The sequence below is a fragment of the Oryctolagus cuniculus genome, chromosome 1, assembly GCF_051225735.1.
Source record: "Oryctolagus cuniculus isolate XC-2025 breed Fujian yellow rabbit chromosome 1, ASM5122573v1, whole genome shotgun sequence".
Taxonomy (NCBI): Eukaryota; Metazoa; Chordata; class Mammalia; order Lagomorpha; family Leporidae; genus Oryctolagus; species Oryctolagus cuniculus.
Window position 1 is genome coordinate 227,615,722 of NC_142867.1, and position 9,206 is coordinate 227,624,927.

Consider the following 9,206-nt stretch of genomic DNA (forward strand, 5'->3'; position numbering starts at 1 on the left):
TTTGGAGCCCCTGCCCAGGAAGCTGTCGGCTGTGCGGATGCTTCCCGTTCTAGGCTCGCACGGTGGTTCTTCCACAAAGAGGAACTGCTGGGGGCAGGTGTCTGGGACAGTGGCTTTGACACTAGCTCCGTCTGCAGCCTGGGGTGGAGTCCCACCTCCACTTCTGAGTCCAGTTTCTTGCTAATGCACACCCTGGGAGGCAGCAGGGGAAGGCGCAAGTAGTTGGGTCCCTGCTGCCCTGAGAGAGACCCGGATCACGTTCCTAGCTCCCAGCTCAGCCCGGTCCAGTCCCAGCTGTTGCTCTCTGCTCTCCGTTTCTCTCTTTATCTATCTTTATCTTTTTGAATGAATGAAACAAAAACATTTAAAATAAAAAAAGAGGAACTGGTCTGTTTTTAAGAAAGGCCTGTGAACTGAGATTCTGTGACTGACTTCCTGCCTGGGGACACTGTTGTCTCGTTTGTTCTAAGTCAGATTCTAATCTTCCACCTCCCACCCACCACACCTTTGTTCTGTCCCAAATGCACTCTGCTTTCCATGGAATGTCTGGGCTCTGTCTAACCAGGAACAGGGCTCAGTCTGGGATTAGGACTGGGGCTTAGACTATAACCAGGATTAGGGATCAGTCCAAATTAAAACTCCATCCAGGACTGGGATGAGGATCTGAGCTTGGACTGGGGCAGAACCCAGCCTCAGCCTCCCTGGGAGCTGGAAATCCGTTGGTGTCCCGGATTCAGTCTCTCTCTCTCTCTCTTTTTTTTTTTTTGACAGGCAGAGTGGACAGTGAGAGAGACAGGTCTTCCTTTGCCGTTGGTTCACCCTCCAATGGCCGCCACGGCCAGTGCACTGCGCTGATCTGATGGCAGGAGCCAGGTACTTATCCTGGTCTCCCATGGGGTGCAGGGCCCAAGCACTTGGCCCATCCTCCACTGCACTCCCTGGCCACAGCAGAGAGCTGGCCTGGAAGAGGAGCAACCGGGACAGAATCCGGCGCCCCAACCGGGACTAGAACCCAGTGTGCCGGCGCCGCAAGGCGGAGGATTAGCCTAGTGAGCCGCGGCGCCGGCCTCGGATTCAGTCTCATTTAATGCCAGGATGGGTTCCGTCTGTGACAAGTATCTCAGACCGGATGCTGGAAACTGACTGGGGCTGGCGCTGTGGCGTAGCAGGGCAAGCCTCTGCCTGCAACGCTGGTTTCCATATGGGCACCAGTTCCAGTCTGCGCTGCTCTGCTTCTGATCCAGCTCCCTGCTAATGCACCTGGGACGGCAGCAGAACATGTTGGGCCCCTGCACCCACGTGGTAGACCTGGATGTAGTTCCTGCCTCCTGGCTTCAGCCTGGCTCAGCCCTGGCCATTACAGCCATTTGGGGGAGTGAATCTGTGGATGGAAGACCTCTTTCTCTCTCTTTCTCCTTCTCTCTCTGTATTTCTGTCTTTCAAATAAATAAATAAATCTTTAAAAAAAGAAGAAGAAGAAGAAAAGAAAAAACGAAACCGACTCTGAGTTGCAGAACTGTTGGGCTGTGCTCTCCAGAAAGCCTGGGAGGAAAGAGGCAGCCAGACCGGGCAGGGGAAGCTGACCCGCAGGGCAGGGGCAATGGAGGCCCAGCAGCTCTGCCTGTGGCTGGGGGGCAGGCTCTTTGCAGGCCCCCAAGGCAGGCACTGGCGTGGGCTGTCCCCAGTACAGGACACGGCCCAGGGAGACCTCAGCTACTGATGTTGCCAGCACCTTCATCCCAAAGAGCGCGCCGGTGCTCACCGCACCCCCACAACCAGCCCCAGCGCACTGGCGCTAATGAGGGCTACAGATGGACACTGGATGCTGGCACGGTTAGGACTTCTGTCTCCAGGGGTCCCCGGCATTCCAGCACAAGGCCTGCCTGGGCAGGAAGAGGAGAAAGTGTGAAGTGGGGCCCTGTGTCCCATTGTGTGCCTGGCTGCCCAGCCTGGCCCAGGGGCTCAGAGAGGGGAGGCCACCCCCCTGAGGTCACACAGCTGCTCAGGGGAGATGATGATGTCCCGGGGTGAGCTCACTAGAAAGCAAAGGCTGGGAACAGGGCGTGGTGGAGGGGGAGTCCCGCCTCCCAGCTCCTGGAGCTGGGCCCTTGCGCCTGCCAGACCCCCAGGACCCAGGCCTGGGGGAGGGAGGGAGAGGCCTCTGCAGGTGGGCCGCTGGCCCTGCTTGGGTAATGAGGCCCAGCCGGCGGTTCGCAGGCCTCACCATGTGAATAATTCATTTGCAACCAAGTCTGGGAATTAGAAACCGTTACTGGATGATTTATTTAACAGGGGCTGCTGCTGCTGGGGAGAGGGCAGGAGGAGAGGAAGACTTTGAACTCTAAAAGGGGAGTGCACAGTCTCACAGTCGGATTGAGAGAGAGGCCAAGGGCCCCGGTACCGATTCCAGCTCCGCCCTCCGCCCGCTGTGCGACCTCAGCCGAGCCACGGGACCTCTCTGAGCCTGTTTCCTCGCTCGTGGGAAGTCGTTGGAAGGATGGAAAGAGCTAGAACATGGAGAGCAAGCAGAGAGCTGCCTGGCTCCTTGCAAGTGCCCAGGAGCGTTTGTGGAGTGAGTGAATGACAGCTTGCGAAAGGTGGTGGGAACACACTCCCTGGAGCAGGGACTGGGGCGCCACATGCCCCCCGCCCCCACCCCGAGGTCTTGTTATTATCACCTCTGCATTGCCGGTGGGAAAACAGAAGCCAGCTGCTGGGGCTCGGACACCACCAGTCTCAGCAAAGCCGGCATTTGAACCCTGCCAGACCTCTCTGCCGCCGGGGCCGGTGCCCCCCACCCACACTCCCACCTCCAGGACCCAGCACACAGCCAGTGCTTAATAAGCGCCTAAGCCACTCCGATCCTCCCAAAGCATCAGCCCCGCCATCGCCGTATGGATTGCAACACAAACCCAACAGGTGTTCAGAGAGATGCCGGGGAAGCTGAGGCCCAGTGGCACAGGCCCAGAGGGAAGCCCGGTGGCTGAAGGCTCTCGGCCAAGCTTGTGCCGCCCTGGACAGCGGCTCAGCCCCGGCCCCTGCTCCAGGAGACAGAGCCTGGGCTGCCTGACATACCAAGGGCCTTCCGCACAGCCAGTGAAGGCAGGCCGGGAGGGAGGTCACCTGCCCAGGCCACAGGGGGACTCTCCTCTGTCCTGTGCTGCTGCTCCTGGCTCAGCCCACCCAGGATGCACTCACGTGCGTCTTGCTGGGCGCCGAGCCCGGGCTTCTCCCACAGGGCTTGGTGGCCTTGGTCTCCCACGGGAGGTGGCGCTTGTGCCTCCTGCAGCAGCGAGGCAGGGGCTCTGGGCCTTCCCTTGCTGCTCACTGCTTGCGGGGCCCAGGCGTGAGGAGGGGGCCGGGCTCTTCCCTGGACAGCGCGCGTGCAGGGCTGAGGCGTGCTGGCCGTGAGTGTGAGCACGTGTGTGAGCACATGAGGAGTGTGAGCTCACATGGGCGTGTGAATAGGTTTGAGGAGGCTTTTGGGTGCTCTGGGTTCACTGTGTAGGTGCACACACCCTTTTATCCAGGGGAGTGTGTGTTTGCTTTTAAAGACTTGTCAGGGGCCATCGTGTTGCAGCAGGTAAAGCCTCTGCCTGAGATGCCAGGAGACTGGCGTCCCGGCTGCTCCACTCCTGATCCGGCTCCCTGCTGTGGCCTGGGAAAGCAGTGGAAGATGGTCCAAGTGCTTGGCCCCTGCCCCAACGTGGGAGACCCAGAGGAAGCTCCTGGCTCCTGGCTTTGGCCTGGCACAGTGCTGGCCCTTGGAGCCATTGGTGGGGATGGGGTGGGGGAATGAACTAGTGGATGGAATCTCTCTCTCTCTCTCTCTCTCTCTCTCTCTCTCTATTTGATAGATAGTTACAGGGGTGGGGGGTGGGAGAGAGAAAGATCCGTCTGTTGGTTCATTCCCCAAACGGCCTCAACAGCAAGCCAGGAATTCCATCTGGGTCTCCCACCTGGGGGCAGGGGCCCAAGTGCTTGGGCCATCCTCTGCTGCCTTCCCAGGTGCATTAGCAGGGAGCTGGGTCAGAAGTGGAACAGCTGGGGCCAGCGCCGCAGCTCACTTGGCTAATCCTCCACTTGTGGCGCCGGCACACCGGGTTCTAGTCCCGGTCGGGGCGCCGGATTCTGTCCTGGTTGCTCCTCTTCCAGTCCAGCTCTCTGCTGTGGCCAGGGAGTGCAGTGGAAGATGGCCCAGGTCCTTGGGCCCTTCACCCACATGGGAGACCAGGAGAAGCACCTGGCTCCTGGCTTCGGATCAGCGTGGTGCGCTGGCCGCAGTGTGCCAGCCGCAGCGGCCATTGGAGGGTGAACCAACGGTAAAGGAAGACCTTTCTCTCTGTCTCTCTCTCTCTCTCATCACTGTCCACCACTCTGCCTGTCCAAAAAAAAAAAAAAAAAAAAAAAAAAGAATGTGAATAAACAATGCAAAAAGACAAAAAATATTAAAAAAGAAATGGAACAGCTGGGACTTGAATTGGCATCCATACGGGATGCTGACATCACCACTGCGCCACAGCGCCAGCCCTGGGGCTGTGTGTTTTTGTGGAATATCGTCTGTATACAGGCATGTGTGTACCTAAGTTTGGAGAACGTTACCTATGTGTGAGTGTGTAGTGTGTGAGGTGTGGGTGTGGGATACGGATATGAACGCAGTGTGCGCATGGTGTGTGGTGTGTGTGGGTGTGTGTGACGTGTGTGTGAGGTGTGTGGACACGTCGAGTGCACAGATAGGTACAAGTTTGGGGATCTGGACTCTTCGTCTGAGTCCCATGTGACCTTGGCTGTGCCATGTGACCTTGGCTGTGCGTCTGCCCCTGTCCCAGCCGTGGCTTTGCTGGCTGGGCAACAGGTGGATGTCCAAGCCCGGCTCTGAGTTCTAGCAGGGAGGCGGTGGCGGCGCTGGCGTGCTCTGTCACAGGCTGCCACAGCCCCCCTGGCCTTCTTTGCGGCCTGGGCTTGTTCTTTCCATTAGTTTAACAGGAAAAGGGTTTCCTGTTTCAGTGCCTCCCATTTGTTATTCATTTTTGTGTTTTCATAAAATGTTAAAAGAGAGCCATTGAGACGCAAGCCGTCACTGTTCCAGAAACTGCAGTGCTGTGCCCAGCTGGAGGAGCCTCTCCTGGCAGGGCCCAGCTGGCCGGCGCTGGCCCCCGGCGGCCTCTCGGGGGCCTGCTTCCCTCCAGCCGCCCGGGCTCCGTGCCCTGCCCTCTGCCTCTCGCTTCCTCCTCCCACTCAGGACACGGCTGCTACTCCTGTTCTGTGTTCTTCGCCTCCGCGCCCTGGCCTGAGCTCATGGGGCCCAGCCCCGCCACGCTGCCCAGCACAGGTGGGACTGAACGAACACTGGTGAGTGAGTGAGCGCATCTATGAGCCCGTGGAGGATGCCCTGGCGCCTTCCTCAGGAGCGAGGGGCTCCAGTCTCTGACCCGGGACTGAGCCTGGACTGCAAAGGCTGGGCCAGGCCGAAGCCAGGAGCCCTGAACTCCCAAGTCCTGGAGCCATCACCACTGCCTCTCGAGGTGTGCAGGAACCAAAACCAGGGCCAGGACTCGAGCCAACACGCGGCATGGGTGTCCTGCGCCCAGCACCCGGCCCCCACCTGCTGGCCTTGACTCTGGACTGCGTTATACCCAAGTCCCTTTGATGAAGTGGTTGCTGGGGAGAGTTCTGGGTGCGGGGCTTGGGCCAGCTCCGCCCTGATTGCCCAGGGGACACACCTACCGCAACGCATCACTCCAACTCGTGCCCGCACCCCCTAAGCCACCAGGCCTGGGGGGCTCCCAGGAGCCCTGCTCTCCCAGGATTCTGTGGGGAGGGTCAGGAAGGTGCGGATACTCGCGAGTCTGGAGCCCTTTCCACCCAGCTTGGGAGCTCTGGGCCATTTTGCCCACCCCGGGGAGCGGCTGTGGCTGGGACTAGCTCTGCCCCTCGTGTGATGTGGCCCTGAGCGAGTCAGCTCCCTGCTTCCCCCGGGGATGGGGCGGGGTCAGCAGAGACATCCTGCCTGCAGTCCCCAACCTCGGCCCCCCACTTCAAGGCCCCTCCCCACCTGCTTGCTGGGGCTGGAGGATCAGGCGGCCCTGAGCTGGCTACGCTGCTGGGCTTGGGCTGGCCCCTGTCCCGAAGCCCAGAGACCTCATCTGAGCGCAGTCACAGGGTGGGTGGAGGCCGGCGGCAAGCGGCAGAGGCGCCTGGGCCTGTCCTGGAGCTCCCTCTAGTGCCGGCTGAGGGATCTGCAGTTTGTCATTCGGCCATTGTCCGGACCCCTCCTCCTGGCTCCACCTTCATTACCCGGAGAAGGGCAACGGGGGAGGGGGCGGGACGGCACCAAACTGAGACCCAGGGTGCCCTCTGTCCTCCTCCTCCTTTCTCAGCCCCAGAAGACCCACGTCCTGTTGCTCCCGCTGCTCAAGGCCCACCCCTGGGCTCCACCTCGTTCTGACTCCAGCACCTGCGGCCTTGACCACATCAAACCCTGCTCTGACCCTGGCGTGGCTCCTCGGTGCCCCAGGACACAGCCAGGCCTCCCGGGCACCTGCAGGCCCCGCCTCCCCTGTCAGCTGCTGACTCAGCCTCGTCTCAACCACCGCCCTTCACCTCCTGCCTGTGGGTGATGCCACGCAACTCCGGTTCTGGAGGGCACCATGCCCTCTCACCCCTGACCTTTGCCCAGGCTGGGTGTTCAGCCAGGTACCCCTGCGTCTCTGCTCCATCTTCTCCTAGCAGCCTGCCCCGCCCTCCTGTGTCCGTCCCCTACCCTAGATGCGGGCTGCCCGAGGGGAGGGCGCTGAGCGACTCCCACGTGCACCTGACTGCCCGGGGAACAGACATCCTTGCTGTCACCAGACAGGGCACGACTTGCAAGGGAAGCTGAGGGGTCCGTGGGGCCCAGAAGAGGCCGACCAAGCTTGGGGGTGGGATGGGGTCAGAGGCCTCTTCCCTAAGAAGAAGGTCAGTGGGTCAGCCAGGGGTCAGTGGGCCTGGGGTCAGGAGGAGGAGAAGTTGAGGGGCACCCCAGGGGCAGACGCCAGGAGCAAAGGCCTGTGGGCAAAACCGCCTAGTGGGAAGGTGGGGGGCTAGTGGGGGGAGGGAGAGAGGAAAGCCGGCCAGAGGTGGCGAGTGGGGGTGGGAGGTGGCCCTGATGTGCATTGAGCGGGAGGTAAGCAGGGGCTGGGGTATGAAAGACTTTGGGCATCAGGCTCAGGATGTGAACTTGACCTGAGAGTAACTGCCCATCGACAGGCAAGAGACACAACTGGGGTGTGGAAACCCCGCAGCAGCTGGGGTAGCAGCCAGGGGCCTCCTAGGTGCTCCTTTGTAAGCTATGGGGGGGTTCTTGGTTGTCATGGTGACCGGGGGGCACCCGTAACAGTCAGCGGCTGGGGCTCGGGCCACGGGACCCCCTGTGATGCGTGGGACAGCGCGCACGCCCACTGTCGCTGGATCCCACCTGCCAGACATTCAAGCCGACGGAGAGCACGGGTCAGCAGTGGTGGGAACCAGGAGCCCAGGCTGGGGTATGTCTGTTCACATACACTGAACTGGCCACACTCGCGGCTCCCATGGAAACCGAGGGAAGATGGCGCCTGATCTTGTCCGTGCCTCTGGAGTTGTCCCCATGGCGAAGAGTGACCTGCTCCACGGTGTCTGGCCTCCCCGGGACACTCCCTGCGTTGGGGTGGTGGCGGGGTGTCTCTACCCACACCAGCCTCTCATCATTTATGACAAGGGCATTTACAATTTAAAGCAGGTGTCGGCTTAAACTCATGGAACTCCTCGCCCGCACCAGGCTCCACCCTGGGTGCTTTCTGGTAGCTCCTCACAAATCCTCCCAGTGATTCTGCACCGTGGGGCGCTCTTGGTGCCTGTTCCTTACCCAGGGAGCTAAGTACAGGGAGCACGGTCACCCATCCAAGGCCACACAGCTCGCAAGCGAGGAAGCAGGACTGGAACCAGCCTCTGAGCCCTTAGCCGCTGGCCTGGAGTGGGCTCCTCTGGAGGCCCAGTTGGGCCTGGGTGGACTTTCCTTTGGACGCCATAGGCATACGCATATGAGATGAAGGGGCGGGCGTTCGGCACTGCTCGCACCCCACATCTGGGGTCAGGTGCTGGCTCTGCCTCTCATCCCAGCTTCCTGCTAACGCGCACCCTGGGCGGCAACGGGCGATGACTCAAGTGACCGGGTCCACCATGGAGATGTGGACTGAGCTCTGGGCTCCTGGCTTTGGCCCAGCCCTGGCTTCTGTTGTGGGCATTTGAGAGAGGAACCAGTGGATGGAAGACCTCTCTCCCTCTCTTTCTCTCTCTCAAATAAACAGAAATAAACACCAATTTAAAAGGGTGGGGGTGAGATCTCTGTTGCCAAGGTTAAGAACCACTGGTGGGGCTGGGAGCAGGACCACGGAAGCCAGGGCGTGGGCACGCTCCCCCAGGGAGGGCCGGGCCGTGAGAGGGGCAGGGGCGGCCAGCCAGGGAGGAGGCCGCAAAGCCAGGGGAGCCACAGGGACGGGCTCTGAGGTGCACGCGTGGTGAGGTCAGGGCTGAAGCTGGCCCCAGACCTGTGTGACCCGAGGCAGCCACGGTGCCTATCCTGGCTGAGAGCACCCGTGCAGGGAGAAAGAGGGAAGAAACACCGACCTCGGCTGCCCCCTCCCCCGCCTGAGCCCCGCACCGGCCCACCCTTGCCAGGACGCCAGGGGGCAGGGAGCCAGCAGTACAGAGCCAGGAGCACCAAGAATCGCCAGCAAGGCCCTGGGGAGCCGGGCGCGGGGTCAGAGCGGGGGTCACCGGGGCAGAGCCAGCCTCCCTCTCCCAACCCTTGCCAGCCTCCCAGGGACACGAAGCGCAGATGCAGGAAGCAAATCCCGAAAAGCAAAGACCACAGCTTGCCCACGGGCACTGGACAGAAACCGGGTCAGCCCAGGTCGGCCTGATGCCCACGCTGGGGCTCCCAGCCGCCACTCAGCAGCGGCTTCCCCGCCCTCTCCCCGCGACCCGGGCCAGGGCCCTGTGAGCCCCGCGGCCGCAGTCAGCAGGGGTTGCAACCCCTCGGAGGGAAAGGGCTGTAGCTGACTTCACCTCTCAGCGTCCTCATCTGTAACGTGGGGATGACACCAACCTTGCGTTGTCGTCCCCTCCCTCCTGGCTCCCCTCGGGGGGGTGGGCCTTGGGAGCCCGCCCCGTCTCACTTCAGTCCCCCC